The sequence below is a fragment of the Meles meles genome, chromosome 9 (genome assembly GCF_922984935.1).
Source record: "Meles meles chromosome 9, mMelMel3.1 paternal haplotype, whole genome shotgun sequence".
Taxonomy (NCBI): domain Eukaryota; kingdom Metazoa; phylum Chordata; class Mammalia; order Carnivora; family Mustelidae; genus Meles; species Meles meles.
This window is the reverse complement of record NC_060074.1, coordinates 18,364,875-18,381,108: the sequence shown is the minus strand read 5'-3', so window position 1 is coordinate 18,381,108 and position 16,234 is coordinate 18,364,875. Positions and strand designations below refer to the sequence as shown.

The 16,234-nt window shown below is 42.1% G+C and overlaps 1 long non-coding RNA gene across 1 annotated transcript; it reads right to left on the bottom strand.

The window, feature by feature from the left end:
- Positions 1 to 4,787: 4,787 nt before the first annotated feature.
- LOC123950845 lies at positions 4,788 to 11,142 on the bottom strand. The gene is made up of 2 exons (XR_006820312.1): positions 11,085 to 11,142; positions 4,788 to 5,003 (listed from the first exon to the last, which is right to left on the bottom strand). It is a non-coding gene; the product is annotated as an uncharacterized LOC123950845 (long non-coding RNA).
- Positions 11,143 to 16,234: the final 5,092 nt, after the last annotated feature.

Sequence of the window (16,234 nt, the reverse complement as noted above, 5' to 3'; positions counted from 1 at the left end):
GGGGAGGAAGGAGCAAGGAAAGGAAATGTAGCATTTCCTTTGAAAATATATCGTGCCCCTGAAAGGCTATTGGGACGTGAAACCATCCCCTTGTACGGGCCAGATGGGGCGTGGGGCTGGAGGCGCCTCCATTTTCCTGCCTCCCCGGCTCACCATTGTGCTCTGCCCACTCTCTGACCTCGCCCAGCAAGGACAAGGACAGCTCAGGCATACCCTGGAGTGGTTTCGGCCACCCTGGGATGGTAGAATAGCCTCACGTTCAGCTATTAGAATTTCATCACTGACCTATCCTCAAAGCCTTCTAATCTCTCATCCACTTGGGGTTCCTTTTCCCTGCTCAGTAGTGAGCAAGTCTCTGCTTCTGCCGTTTGCCTATCCTGTTCTTTCCCCCAGTTCGCCTGCCCCACGCTGTGCAATTTGTGGCTCCCACGGGATCAGGATGGAGACGAGGGACAGGGATAACGGGTCTATTAACTGATGACCTTGTGTTCTGTGAAGATGCCTTTTGTGTGTCGGCTGCATAGATGCTGGCTTCTCCTCACATGGGGGGGGTGTTGCGGGGTTCTTAAGAGACATGATCACCCCCCTTTCTGCTGGCTGCTGCCCTCTGACACCACAGTGTCCCTCCCTTGACCCCCACAGCCCTCTACTGACAGTGAATACACCACATGCACTCTCTTTGCTGGGTTTGCTATGCCCTGGCAGGAAGTCCTCTAGGGCGATGTCTTTCAAGAGACTCAAGCAGATATTACGCATCCAGGCCATTCCCCTCCCCAACCCAGCCTGGAAGCCTAGAGCCCTGTCACGTGGCCCCCTACATTGGCCCTGCCAACAGAAGCAGATCCAGGCAGTCTCCTGCCTTTGGGCTTTTGCAGGCTAGAGTCAGGATCCTATCTCCAGGCCCCTCAATCCTCAAAGGATTCACATCAAGATCTCAAAAGAATTCTGAGTCAAGGTCTCTGGAGCGTCACTCCATGAGTCATGGCTGTTCCTCACTGAGTGAACAGTGAGTCCAAGCCACCAACATGCCCTCCAGGATGAAAACCATCCCTTCTCCCTTCCTTTCCATACACCCCGGAAGGCAGGTGGCTCTAGCTAGGATTACAGATTATGTTTCTGAGAATATATCTCAGCTTTCTGACTTGACCAAATATTTTAAGCATAATATCCTTCTATGTTATCATTTTAGTCAACTTACAGAGACAAATGTGATTTCATATCTATAAACATGAAGTATGGATTTTTAGATTAATTAGGATATATAATTCTGAGATACAAAAGTTTATATTCATAAACAGTGCGTCCACAATACTCAGGTCAAGGATGGTCTCACACTTGTACTGAAATTCATCTCTGCTCAATTAAAGTTAATCCTGAAAACCCTGTCAAACATATGTAATATCAGGTACTTAATTCTTTCATAAATTCTTATGAAAGTGATGAGGAGGTGGATAGATGGAGAGATGAAATATTTTTAACGCGCCAAATCTAGGAAGTCAACATGAAATTAGAGATGTATTTGGTTTCTTATGCTTCAGCATGATAGCTGTGACCTTGGGAAATGTCATTTAACCTCTGCTCGTCTCAATATCCTCGCCTGTAAATAGATACAAACACGGTCATCACAAAGCCTTGCTCTGAGCATCAGATAAGATAATCCTGGGAGCTAACAGAAGGATGTTAGTGAGATGGGGGCAGAAGTTCTGCCTCGAACAATTTCCATGGTTCCGTGACTCACTTTTACTACCTGCAAAATAGACATTGAAAGTCTTCTCTCCCGCTTTCCCTGCACGGCAGCACGTACAGGGCGTATAGGAGGCCCTTTGATTTCAGGCCCCAGGAGATCTCACTAGCTGTACAACCACAGACCAGCCACCCAAATCTCTGTGCTACAGTTCTCTCAGCTGTTTAAAAGGATAATGATGACTACCCCAGAGAGCAGGGGTAAGAATCAAACGTCTTAAAGTAGCACAGTGCCTAGAACGTAGCTAATAATACTCAGCCCAGGCAACTATTAGAATCAACAGTGTCTTGTGAATTTCCAGGGAAGAATACCATGGGGTTGCCTCTCTCTTTATTGCCTAGATTCAGTCGTTTCTGAATAAGCTCTGTTGCTATGGTTACCTTCCAAAGACACCACATTTGAAAACGTGTTGGGAGATAGGGATTGATGGCAGAAGGCTTTAGTAGAGGACACAAAGCAACTTCAGCAACTGAGACATTTTAATACATGTGAAGTCTTTCTCTTGGAAACCAAAGTCACATTTTGCCAAAATGGAAATGAACTCAGGAAGTGGCGTTTCAGAAGTTCTGCATTTGGCCAGCCTCCTTCCCCCATCACCAGGACCTCAAGGACAGGTATATCTGGCCCCAAACCAACTCCTGAGCATCTCAGTTTTCTCCCCCAGGATCTGGCAGTCTGAAGGATGTTGGTTGCCAGACAGAATTCATCAGATTCACTTCCCAGATGCTATCGCTTCTGATGCCGAATAAAAAATAGGTTGCCCAGAAATTGAGGTTGGAAAGGACAAGGGTATCTGAGAAATGCACAGTGATACACACAGTACAATAAAGGGCTATTCTTGTGAAAATTCATTAGCATATATATTTGGAATATTCCAGGGATCTTCACATCCCTCCAATCCCATACTTGGTCCCTGCAGGGGCCAGCCCTAACATCCCAGGCTAACCTATCCCCCACAGCAGTGTTATAAATGGTTTTCGATCTGTCAAAATCAGTCATGGCTCCAACAGGGAATGAATAGAAGTTGGCCTGACCACGCTTCCTGTTTCCAACTACAGCAAACTCAGGACCTGATGGGGCCTCACAGGCCAGAGTATTGTACACTCAATCCTACTAAAAAGACTCTTTCTTCCTGGTCATTTTTTCCCAGATGTCCCAGGGAGCTGTTCTGCTCTTATTTGAAATTCAAACCACAAGGAAGTCACCTCTAAAAACACAAAGTTTCCCACTTGCCTTTTCACGATGATGCAGCACCACCTAGGGGAGAGTGCCTTTCATTTCTTGCTCATGCACTATAAAATTCCTTTTAAAATATTGCAGCCACCCCTCCCCTTATCTACATGAGAAAGCCACAGAAGCTTCTCTGCACACATTTTTCTAGATCCATCTACAGATTTATGTCAACTGGAAACCCCAGTGGACTAATTTATTACACGATGATCACTGCTAAGGATTGTGGCTCACATTTACAATTGCCATGGAAAAATTGCTTTATTATTATCAGAACTAACAATGATTAAGCACCTACCACATGATAAGGTATATATGTTTGTTTCTAGTATATACAATAGTCCTTAGAATTGGGCATTGTATCTCCATTTTACATATGAAGAAATCAAGGCTCAGCCAGACAAAGAAACTTCCCCAGCATCCCAGACCAGGGCTGTCTTACTGTTTCCACTATAAAATGCGATCTCTTTATCCTAAGGTGAGTTGTGCCAACATGGCAGGGAGGCTGCTCATTTTAATGACTCTACAGCAGAACATTCAAATAAGTATTGTCTCCCAAAGAAGTCACTTTGAAGCCGCTACTGTCATGCAACTGACTAATGCTCCTAACATTTCTGAGTGTCTGTTTTGGGAATTGCCTGCAGAGCCCTGAGCTGCACAACACAATCTCCCGTTACATTATGTTACATGTTTAACCAAAATATGGTGGAGATACCATGATGTCAAGCAATGTAACTTTCCCAGACCCATTCTCTGTAGATTTTGATTCAGTGTATCTGGGAAAGGGAGCAACAATTTGTATTTTCATCAAGTATGCAAGTAAATGTAATCATCAGGAAAGTTCCAGAAATACAGGCATAATGATACATGCATGTGCCTTGGGGTCAGGAGGACTTGGATTACGGATCTAGCTCTGTCTCTTTATTTATTTGTTTTTTTTTTGTTGTTGTTGTTGTTGTTTTTTAATAGAGAGAGCACAAGCAGTGGGAGCAGTAGGCAGAAGGAGAAGAAGCCTCCCTGCTGTGCAAGGAGCCTGATGTAGGACTTGATCTCAGGACACTGGGATCATGACCTGAGCTGAAGGCAGACGCTTACTCGACTGAGCCACCCAGGCATCTCACTCTGTCTTTTTTCTAATTGTGCACCCCTAAAAAAGTCATTGAAAGCCCTTGAGTATCAAGTTCTGTTCTATAAAATGCTATTAATATGTGTTCATAGCCACCAGACAGGGTTGTGGTATGGACTGGATGAGATTACCAATGAAGGGCGCGCACAGTGAGTGCCCGGCTTATAGGAGTCGCCTTGTAAATGGTCATTGCTCTTGCAATATCACCAGTCTCTCGGTTCATCAGATTTGCCCTATGTGACTTTTTGTTATTTTCAAATATTAAATCCACAGTGAAGGGATATCAGGACACACAGAATGCACTACTATAACATGTGCTTAAATAAAAAAGTAAACAACTGAAGACTCTACGGAGAGGAGATGATAGATAACAAATAGAGACAGAAATACATCATCCGTAGAGTAAGAAAATGCTCTAGAAATGAGAAACTGACATTTAAAACAGTTTGACACTCAAGAGAATAACATGTTTCTGGGGGGGAATAAAACCCACAACACACTGACACTAGAGATGGAAAGCACCCGAGTGCGCGTGGATAGATGGATGAATAAATAAAATGTGGCATATGCACACAACAGGGCATTACTCAGCCTTCGAAAGGAAGGAAATGCTCACACCTGCTATCACATGGATGGACCCGGAGGACCCTACGTTGAGTGAAATAAGCCATCACACAAAAGGACAAATACTGTATGATTCCACTCATATGAGGAACCCACAGTGATCACATTCATACAGATGGAGAGAAAGTGATGGTTGCCAAGGGCTGGCAGGAAGGGTAATGCGGAGTTACTGTTCAGGGGGTACAGTGTCCATTCTACGAGCGGAATAGGATCCAGCAGAGCGAGGGTGGTGATGGCCGGGCCTCCATGGAACGTGCTCAGTGCCGCTAAACTGCACACCTACAAACAGTTCCAGAAGAGGTGTATTTACAATTGAGAACATTTTAAATTTAAAAGAAAAAAAACCCCACATGGCTCTCAAAATCAAAATGAAATTCGCATTAGACAAGTCTTGGTGGGTTTGTGTTTCTTAAAGCACCCGGTGAGAAAGGCAGAGAGTCCGTCCCTTTACAAAAGTGAGCACGTCCATGCACAAGTACTCTGACATCCACATCCTCAACACTGTGACCCACACTGCCTCGCTTGCTTCTGGTTTTCTTTGCAGCTACGTGTTTACCCACGTCAGCCAAGAAATATTGCTGGGCAAGGTAGGAAGCTGAGCCCTGTTCTGATCTCCCTGCCCTGGCCTGAGGTGGGGCTTGGAGGAAAACGGTTGTGGAGGCTGGTGCTCCCTGAGGAGGACATGGAGGGAGCTAGAGAGCAGAGGAGCCCTCTTACAGCCCTAGCCCCGTGGCTGTGGTGGGTCCTGCCTGGGGGCGGGGCACGGCTGGGTAGAGAGTGGGCACTTGGAAGGCACAGCCCCGTGGGTTGCACTGTGTGGGCCGCCCTCTTGCCTACAACCTGCAGCAGCTGCAGAGGCACGAGCAGTGGCTGCGACTTGATGTGAACCGTGAGCTGGTGAAGAGGGCATTGCCTGGTCTCCTTCGTCTTCGATTTTCTTTGAGGCTAGCATTTAATAAGGTAAGACAGGAGATTTTCTGATGAGTCTAAGTGACATCAAAGCTCTTCAAAGTTTCTGAAATAGGATAGCATTGGCTCTTTTGTCTAATTGAACCTGAAAGTTATGAAAAGATGAAAGTTTTATGTATTTAACAAATTCAATGTCTTTCCCCGTTCATTGCCCTTTTTTTTTTTTTTTTTAAATAGGAATGGATTTCCTAAAACGATTGGGCAAAAGTTAGATGCTATTCTCTCCCTCTTCGGGATGATGTGGGTCCTAGTGTACAGAGATTGCCTGAGATGGAACTGACGGATTTCCAGAGTTGAAAACTGGAGAAGTATGGTGAAAATTGGGTGTACAAGGAGAAAATAAAGAGAAGAGGTCTTGCCTTTCATCTGCCAGGGAACACTTATCGCTGCCTAGAAGACTCTCCTGAGGGTGAGGTACATGTAAAACCAGCTGGCAGTGTACACAGATAGCCTTAGTGGGTCTTACTAACATGCTGGATGTCTCTACTTTTGAGTGGAAGTCTTTAGAGCAAAATTCAGAAAGTGTTTTAAAAAGGTATTCTATTTTTGGCTCCAAGATAGATAGATAGACAGATAATATTCTAGTATCTTTAACAGAAACCATTCTATCCAGCGTAAACACAGTGTGCTTAGATGTTAACTTCTGGCCATTCACAGAAGCCTGCTTCCTCCTACAAGGTGACAGGGAGAACTCAAAGAGCAGCCTCCAGCCACTTCCAGGTGTGAGACTCAGACCACCAGCACAAAACGGACTGTCCAGAAGAGCTCCTATCTCTAATGACCGCACGGAGGCTGGAAAATCATGAAGACGTTTCCTGGTTCTTAGTTCTGGAGACCCAGCATCTTCGTCACAATCCCCACCAGCAAAAGAGTGCCCCACATCCTGCTGTACCACACCCTGGGACCTCTGCTATTGCTATTCCAGAAAAATCAAATGCTCTACAGTTGTTGGCAGAAAGGACGGTTTCCTCCTCATCTGGCCTTCTTAATCTTAAGCAGGTACATCAGCTTGGAGGAAGCCAGGTCACATCTGGAACTCAAGGCTGTAAGGAAGGTCGGGAAATGTATAGACTTCGTTTCCCTGTGTCCAACAGTGAGCCACAGCACACCCATGCACACAAAGGGGTTAAAAGTGTATCAAGAGATTCTGTCCTCCAAGCCTTTTGGGTAGCCACAAAGGGCTGGGCAGCCAAAGCAACTTTTGGCCACCTTACCTAGCGCTCCCCAGAAGGGGCAATCTAGACAGAGTGGGACCTGATGGCTCACCCCTCAGTTCCCATGAATAAAGATGAAAAGCATTGGCTTTCCCTGTTGTGCTGGGATGTATTATGGGAAGCCAAGAATGTGTCCAGTTACCTGGACAGCTACTTAAGAAGCCTGCTGCTGGCTGAGTTGCTGACCATTATGGACCAGGGACACTCCAGCTGCTGGATAGTTTCAATGGTGAGGTGCAGACAGCTGGGTTTGGGGAAGGCCACATCCTCATAAGAACAGCTCCAGGTAGATGCCCTAAAATCTCTTCTGTTGACTTATCTCTATTTGCTTAGAGACATCCAAACTAGTTGCAGGGTGACTGCTCTAACAACACACACACACACACACACAAACACACACACACACACACACACACACACAATCAGAACTTCACTATCGTGGAGCCAAAAATAGGATACCTTTTTATTTATTTTTTAAAGATTTTTTATATTTATTTAATTGACAGACAGAGATCACAAGTAGGCAGAAAGGCAGGCAGAGAGAGCAGAGGAAGCAGGCTCCCTGCTGAGCAGAGAGCCCGACGCGGGGCTCGATCCCAGGGTCCGGGGATCATGACCTGAGCCGAAGGCAGAGGCTTTAACCCACTGAGCCACCCAGATGCCCAGGATACCTTTTTTTTTTTTTAATTTATTTATTTATTTGACAGAGAGAGATCACAAGTAGATAGAGAGGCAGGCAGAGAGAGAGAGAGAGAGGGAAGCAGGCTCCCTGCTGAACAGAGAGCCCGATGTGGGACTCGATCCCAGGACCCCGAGATCATGACCTGAGCCGAAGGCAGCCGCTTAACCCGCTGAGCCACCCAGGCGCCCCCCAGGATACCTTTTTAAAACACTTTCTGAATTTTGCTCTAAAGACTTCCACTCAAAATTAGAGACATACTTTATGTTAGTAAGACCTACTAAGGCTATCCGTGTACACTGTCAGCTGGATTTACATGTACCTCAAGTATTTAGAAATACTTGAGATAAAAAATTCCATTGCATTTCAAACCCATTTGTATATCACCCAAAAAAATCCACATCACATTTGTCAATGACAGAACAAGAAGAGCTGTTAGGCCCTAAATGAAATTTTCAATTTTTGAATGGTTTCAAAAATGATTTAAAATTGTTTCATCAGCTACTTATGTAAACAAAGTTTCTTGTCAATGCTGACTACCAAGAATTCGAAGACTTCATCATTAAAATACCTTGATTGGGAACTGGATATAGCCATTTCAAGCATGCAACTTAATATTTAACAGTTATGGCTAGAAAGCAAGATCAAGTTTCTCATTAAAGTATTTCAAAAATATTTGGGGATTTTACACAATATCAGGATTTAAAATCTTCTCTAACTCTTTGGGTTTTACTGACTTTCATCCTTATTATAGCATACGAAGACAATATTTTGTTCTACTAAGTGCCAAACAAACACTCAAAATACTCTTTAGTTTAGTGTTATGAAAACACTTCATTTTCTATGCGCACCACGATGTAAAGGTCGGGCTTGGAATGGAGTAGAGTGAGCCACATTATCACATGGAGAATAAGATTTCACAGTAAAGTAAATTTATTTACTTACTATATTAACATTCTAAGCAGAGGATAATGTTCTTGGCTCCTTTCCCTTTTAAAATTTAGTTATCAGAATTTATCACATGTACCACCACCACTATTGTTCCGTCTCATAAAATACCTGCAAGAAATGTTCAGATTATTTATGGTCTCCCTCTGTATGTTACCAAATCATACTCACTCTCCTCTGTACAGCCAGCTCTGAAAACCCAACCCCATGACCCTTTCCCCTCAGACTTCCTCTTCCTTTCGCTTGGAGCCTTTTCACATAGCAGGTTATCTTTTGACAAATAATAATGGCATCTTATCTTGTAAGCAAGTTGAGAGGATCGCTACCTTAACTTCTTCATATCACCCATGATTCTGGGAATACATTAAGTAAGCTCTTCATGGTTATCACTAATTATTACAATGCTGTTTGGAGAATCAAGCATTAGGAATGAACTGAGATCAATTAATAATTTGTTTTCTAATACTCATTTTTGAAAATAATAAAAATATGGATAAAAATCACAATTCTATTCAGAAATATCACTCTCTCCATCTTTATCTCTTTCCTTCCTGTCTTTTTGTGCACATCTGTGCATTATATAAGCTGTATTTTTTTTAATAATGTATATGGAGTTGGTATTTGTTTTTCCATTTAATATAATTGTAGGGTTTTCCCCACATCCAGTAAATTATGCACATCCAGATATTTTACAAATATTAAAATGATGTCTTAGAACAGTGCTTCTCAAATTTTAATGAGCATACAAATCACCTGGGATTGTCACAATACAGATTCTGGTTCAATGGGTCTTGAGATAGGTCCCAAGATTCTACATTTCCAGGAACCTCCCAGATGATGCCGACACTCCTGGTCTATGGACCATACTCTGAGTAGCAAAGGCTTAGAAAATATATATATTCCAGTAGTGATGAACAGACATAATTTTCAATGTCTGGCTCATATGCAGTGAAATACCCCATCAATGGAGTGATAAGGATCCTTACAATGCAGGAGTAATACAAATATTTATCAAGCATGTACTATGTATGCACATAGGCACAAAGAACATTAGAAATCTAATTACTGGTCAATATCAATAGATATCAATATTTCCAAGACTCTGGATGCATCCAGCCAAAGAATATTCCATAGCGACAAAAACACAGACCAATGGTTTCCAGGGAACAAAGGGAAAGGCAAAGAGCGAGGAAACTTTTAGGGGTCATGGGTATGTGTTCATTATCGTGATTGTGGTGATGTTTTCATGGATATTTTATATGTAAAATCTGTTAGAATATATCAAATTACATTTTAAATATATGCAGTTCGTTGTCAGTTATATAATAAAGCCATTTTTTTTAACATGGGGGGGAGAGGAGGGGTCAGAAAGGTGTTTACATTCTACCAGCTGCGTATGCAAGTGCCCACCTCGTCACACCTTCTTCAGCAGTGCGGGAATTCTTAAAAGGAAGAAAAAAAGAGACTGCTGTTTTAAAAGACAAACATATCTCATTTTTTTGGAATGTGCATGGTTTTGATTAGTAGTAGACTGAAATTTGTGTTGATCAGTTCTTTGCTCATTTTTCCTTTGTTATATTAGTGTTTCTCATCAACTTATAGGAGCTCTTTAAATATTTGTCAAAAATGTACCATCTTGGGGCACCTGAGTGGTTCAGTCAGTTAAGCGAATGCTTTCAGCTCAGGCCATGATCTCAGGGTCCTGGGATTGAGCCTCACATGGCATCAGGCTCCCTGCTCAGTGGGAAGACTGCTTCTCCCTCTCCCACATGCCCTGCTTGTGTCCCCTCTCTCCCTCTCTCTCTCTGTCAAATAAATAAATATCTAAATAAAAAATCTATTTTTCCCCTTGACTTGTTTACCTTTGTGTATACTTCATGTAATTGTAATCTATGTAGATATTTTAAAGAGGTTCAAGACTAAAAAAAAAATAAGAATCTTAACACTGCTCCAAACACACACAAGACTCAGAACACAGAATTAGACATAAATGAAATTGAAGTCTTTTCCAAATACCTAATTTCTATTAAAGGTAGCTCACTTATTGCCACAGACTGCATCAGAAGCAAGCTATGGGGGGAGGAGTCAAGATGGCGGAGAAGTAGCAGGCTGAGACTACATCAGGTAGCAGGAGATCAGCTCGATAGCTTATCTAAACATTGCAAACACCTACAAATCCAACGGGAGATCGAAGAGAAGAAGAACAGCAATTCTAGAAACAGAAAATCAACCACTTTCTGAAAGGTAGGACTGGCGGAGAAGTGAATCTAAAACGACGGGAAGATAGACCGCGGGGGGGAGGGGCCGGCTCCCAGCAAGTGGCAGAGCAACGGAGCACAAAATCAGGACTTTTAAAAGTCTGTTCCACTGAGGGACATTGCTCCAGAGGCTAAACCGGGATGAAGCCCATGCGGGGTCAACGTGGCCCCAGGTCCCGTGGGGTCACAGAAGGATCGGGGGTGTCGGGGTATCGCAGAGCTCGCAGGTATTAGAACGGGGAAGCTGGCTGCAGAGACAGAGCCGAGGACTGAGCTCTCAGCTCGGGGTTACCTTGAACCGGTTGCAGGCTGGGTGAACTCGGAGCGCGGCTGGAGGCTGGGGATACGGGAGTGATTGGGCGCTGTTCTCTGGGGGCGCACTGAGGAGTGGGGCCCCGGGCTCTCAGCTCCTCGAGGCCGGAGACTAGGAGACCGCCATTTTCATTCCTGTCCTCCGGAACTCTACGGAAAGCGTTCAGGGAACAAAAGCTCCCGAAAGCAAACCCGAGTGAATTACTTAGTCCGGCCCCCAGTAAGGGCGGTGCAATTCCGCCTCCGGCAAAGACACTTGAGAGTCACTACAACAGGCCCCTCCCCTAGAAGATCAACAAAATATCCAGCCAGGACAAAGTTCATCACCAAGGTAAGCAGGCTCAAGACCTAGGACAGCAGAGGAATTGAGAGGGGGAGAAAGCAAAGCACGGAACTCATGGCTTTCTCCCCATGATTCTTTAGTCTTGCTGTTAACTTAATTTTTTTTCAATTTTTTTTCTTTTTTCTTCCTCTGCTAAATTTTTTAAACTTTTACCCTTTTCTTTTTTAACGTTTTTTAACTAGTTTATCTAATATATATATTTTTTCTTTCTTTCTTATATTTTTTCTTTGTTTTCTTTTTTTAATTTTTTTCTTTTTTTATCTGAAACTCTTTTTATCCCCTTTCTCCCCCCCCCCCCCACGATTTGGGGTCTCTTCTGATTTGGTTAAAGAGCATTTTTCTAGGGTCTTTGCCACCCTTTTAGTATTTTACTTGCTCCTTCATATACTCTTATCTGGACAAAATGACAAGGCGGAAAAATTCACCACAAAAAAAAGAACAAGAGGCAGTACCGAAGGCTAGGGACCTAATCAATACAGACATTGGTAATGTGTCAGATCAAGAGTTCAGAATGACGATTCTGAACATTCTAGCCGGGCTCAAAAAAGGCATGGAAGATATTAGAGAAACCCTCTCTGGAGATATAAAAGCCCCTTCTGGAGAAATAAAAGAACTGAAACCTAACCGAGTTGAAATCAAAAAAGCTATTAATGAGGTGCAATCAAAAATGGAGGCTCTCACTGCTAGGATCAATGAGGCAGAAGAAAGAATTAGTGATACAGAAGACCAAATGACAGAGAATCAAGAAGCTGAGCAAAAGAGGGACAAACAGCTACTGGACCACGAGGGGAGAATTTGAGAGATAAGTGACACCATAAGACGAAACAACATTAGAATAATTGGGATTCCAGAAGAAGAAGAAAGAGAGAGGAGAGCAGAAGGTCTATTGGAGAGAATTATTGGAGAGAATTTCCCTAATATAGCAAAGGGAACAAGCATCAAAATCCAGGAGGTGCAGAGAACCCCCCTCAAAGTCAACAAGAATAGGTCCACACCCCGTCACCTAATAGTAAAATTTACAAGTCTTAGTGACAAAGAGAAAATACTGAAAGCAGCCCGGGAAAATAAGTCTGTAACATACAATGGAAAACTATTAGATTAGCAGCAGACTTATCCACAGAGACCTGGCAGGCCAGAAAGAGCTGGCATGATATATTCAGAGCACTCAACGAGAAAAACATGCAGCCAAGAATACTCTATCCAGCTAGGCTATCATTGAAAATAGAAGGAGAGATAAAAAGCTGCCAGGACAAACAAAAACTGAAAGAATTTGCAAACACCAAACCAGCTCTACAGGAAATATTGAAAGGAGTCCTCTAAGCAAAGAGAGAGCCTAAAAGTAGTAGATCAGAAAGGTACAGAGACAATATACAGTAACAGTCACCTTTCAGGCAATATAATGGCACTAAATTCATATCTCTCAATAGTTACCCTGAATGTTAATGGGCTAACTGCCCCAATCAAAAGACAGAGGGTATCAGAATGGATAAAAAAACAAAACCCATCTATATGTTGCCTACAAGAAACTCATTTTAGACGCAAAGACACCTCCAGATTTAAAGTGAGGGGGTGGAAAACAATTTACCATGCTAATGGGCATCAGAAGAAAGCTGGGATGGCAATCCTTATATCAGATCAATTAGATTTTAAGACAAAGACTATAATAAGAGATGAGGAAGGACACTATATCATACTCGAAGGGTCTGTCCAATAAGAAGATCTAACAATTTTAAATATCTATGCCCCTAACGTGGGAGCAGCCAATTATATCAACCAATTAATAACAAAATCAAAGAAACACATCAATAATAATACAATAATAGTAGGGGACTTTAACACTCCCCTCACTGAAATGGACAGATCATCCAAGCAAAAGATCAACAAGGAAATAAAGGTCTTAAATGACACACTGGACCAGATGGACATCACAGATATATTCAGAACATTTCATCCCAAAGCAACAGAATACACATTCTTCTCAAGTGCACATGGAACATTCTCCTGAATAGATCACATCCTGGGTCACAAATCAGGTCTGAACAGGTATCAAAAGATTAGGATCATTCCCTGCATATTTTTAGACCACAATGCTCTGGAGCTAGAACTCAATCACAAGAGGAAATTTGGAAAGAACCCAAATACATGGAGACTAAACAGCATCCTTCTAAAGAATGAATGGGTCAACAAGGAAATTAAAGAAGAATTGAAAAAATTCATGGAAACAAATGATAATGAAAACACAACATTCAAAATCTGGGGGACGCAACAAAGGCAGTCCTGAGAGGAAAATATATAGCAGTACAAGCCTTTCTCAAGAAACAAGAAAGGTCTCAAGTACACAACCTAACCCTCCACGTAAAGGAGCTGGAGAAAGAACAAGAAAGAAACCCTAAACCCAGCAGGAGAAGAGAAATCATAAAGATCAGAGCAGAAATCAATGAAATAGAAACCAAAAAAACAATAGAACAAATCAACGAAACTAGGAGCTGGTTCCTTGAAAGAATTAATAAGATTGATAAACCCCTAGCCAGACTTATCAAAAAGAAAAGAGAAAGGACCCAAATAAATAAAATCATGAATGAAAGAGGAGAGATCACAACTAACACCAAAGAAATACAGACAATTATAAGAACATACTATGAGCAACTCTACGCCAACAAATTTGACAATCTGGAAGAAATGGATGCATTCCTAGAGACATATAAACTACCACAACTGAACCAGGAAGAAATAGAAAACCTGAACAGGCCCATAACCAGTAAGGAGATTGAAACAGTCATCAAAAATCTCCAAACAAACAAAAGCCCATGGCCAGATGGCTTCCCAGGGGAATTCTACCAAACATTTAAAGAAGAACTAATTCCTATTCTCCTGAAACTGTTCCAAAAAATAGAAATGGAAGGAAAACTTCCAAACTCATTTTATGAGGCCAGCATCACCTTGATCCCAAAACCAGACAAGGATCCCACCAAAAAAGAGAACTACAGACCAATATCCTTGATGAACACAGATGCAAAGATTCTCACCAAAATACTAGCCAATAGGATTCAACAGTACATTAAAAGGATTATTCACCACGACCAAGTGGGATTTATTCCAGGGCTGCAAGGTTGGTTCAACATCTGCAAATCAATCAATGTGATACAACACATTAATAAAAGAAAGAACAAGAACCATATGATACTCTCAATAGATGCTGAAAAAGTATTTGACAAAGTACAGCATCCCTTCCTGATCAAAACTCTTCAAAGTGTTGGGATAGAGGGCACATACTCAATATTATCCAAGCCATCTATGAAAAACCCACCGCAAATATCATTCTCAATGGAGAAAAACTGAAAGCTTTTCCGTTAAGGTCAGGAACACGGCATGGATGTCCATTATCACCACTGCTATTCAACATAGTACTAGTACTAGAAGTCCTAGAAGTACTAGAAGTCCTAGCCTCAGCAATCAGACAACAAAAAGAAATTAAAGGCACCCAAATCAGCAAAGAAGAAGTCAAACTATCACTCTTCACAGATGATATGATACTATATGTGGAAAACCCAAAAGACTCCACTCCAAAACTGCTAGAACTTGTACAGGAATTCAGTAAAGTGTCAGGATATAAAATCAATGCACAGAAATCAGTTGCATTTCTGTACACCAATAACAAGACAGAAGAAAGAGAAATTAAGGAGTCAATCCCATTTACAATTACACCCAAAACTATAAGATACCTAGGAATAAACCTAACCAAAGAGGCTAAGAATCTATATGCAGAAAACTATAAAGTACTCATGAAAGAAATTGAGGAAGACACAAAGAAATGGAAAAATGTTCCATGCTCCTGGATTGGAAGAATAAATATTGTGAAAATGTCTATGCTACCTAAAGCAATCTACACACTTAATGCAATCCCTATCAAAATCCCATCCCTTTTTTTCAAAGAAATGGAACAAATAATCCTAAAATTTATATGGAACCAGAAAAGACCTCAAATAGCCAAAGGAATATTGAAAAAGAAAGCCAAAGTTGGTGGCATCAGAATCCCAGACTTCAAGCTCTATTACAAAGCTGTCATCATCAAGACAGCATGGTACTGGCACAAAAACAGACACATAGATCAATGGAACAGAATAGAGAACCCAGAAATAGACCCTCAACTCTATGGTCAACTAATCTTCGACAAGCAGGAAAGAATGTCCAATGGAAAAAAGACAGCCTCTTCAATAAATGGTGTTGGGAAAATTGGACATCCACATGCAGAAAAAGGAAATTGGACCATTTCCTTACACCACACACGAAAATAGACTCAAAATGGATGAAGGACCTCAATGTGAGAAAGGAACCCATCAAAATCTTTGAGGAGAACACAGGCAGCAACCTCTTCGACCTCAGCCGCAGCAACATCTTCCTAGGAACATCGGCAAAGGCAAGGGAAGCTAGGGCAAAAATGAACTATTGGGATTTCATCAAGATCAAAAGCTTTTGCACAGCAAAGGAAACAATTAACAAAACCAAAAGACAACTGACAGAATGGGAGAAGATATTTGCAAACAACATATCAGATAAAGGGCTAGTGTCCAAAATCTATAAGGAACTTAGCAAACTCAACACCCAAAGAACAAACAATCCAATCAAGAAATGGGCAGAGGACATGAACAGACATTTCTGCAAAGAGGACATCCAGATGGCCAACAGACACATGAAAAAGTGCTCCACATCACTCGGCATCAGGGAAATACAAATCAAAACCACAATGAGATATCGCCTCACACCAGTCAGAATGGCTAAAATTAACA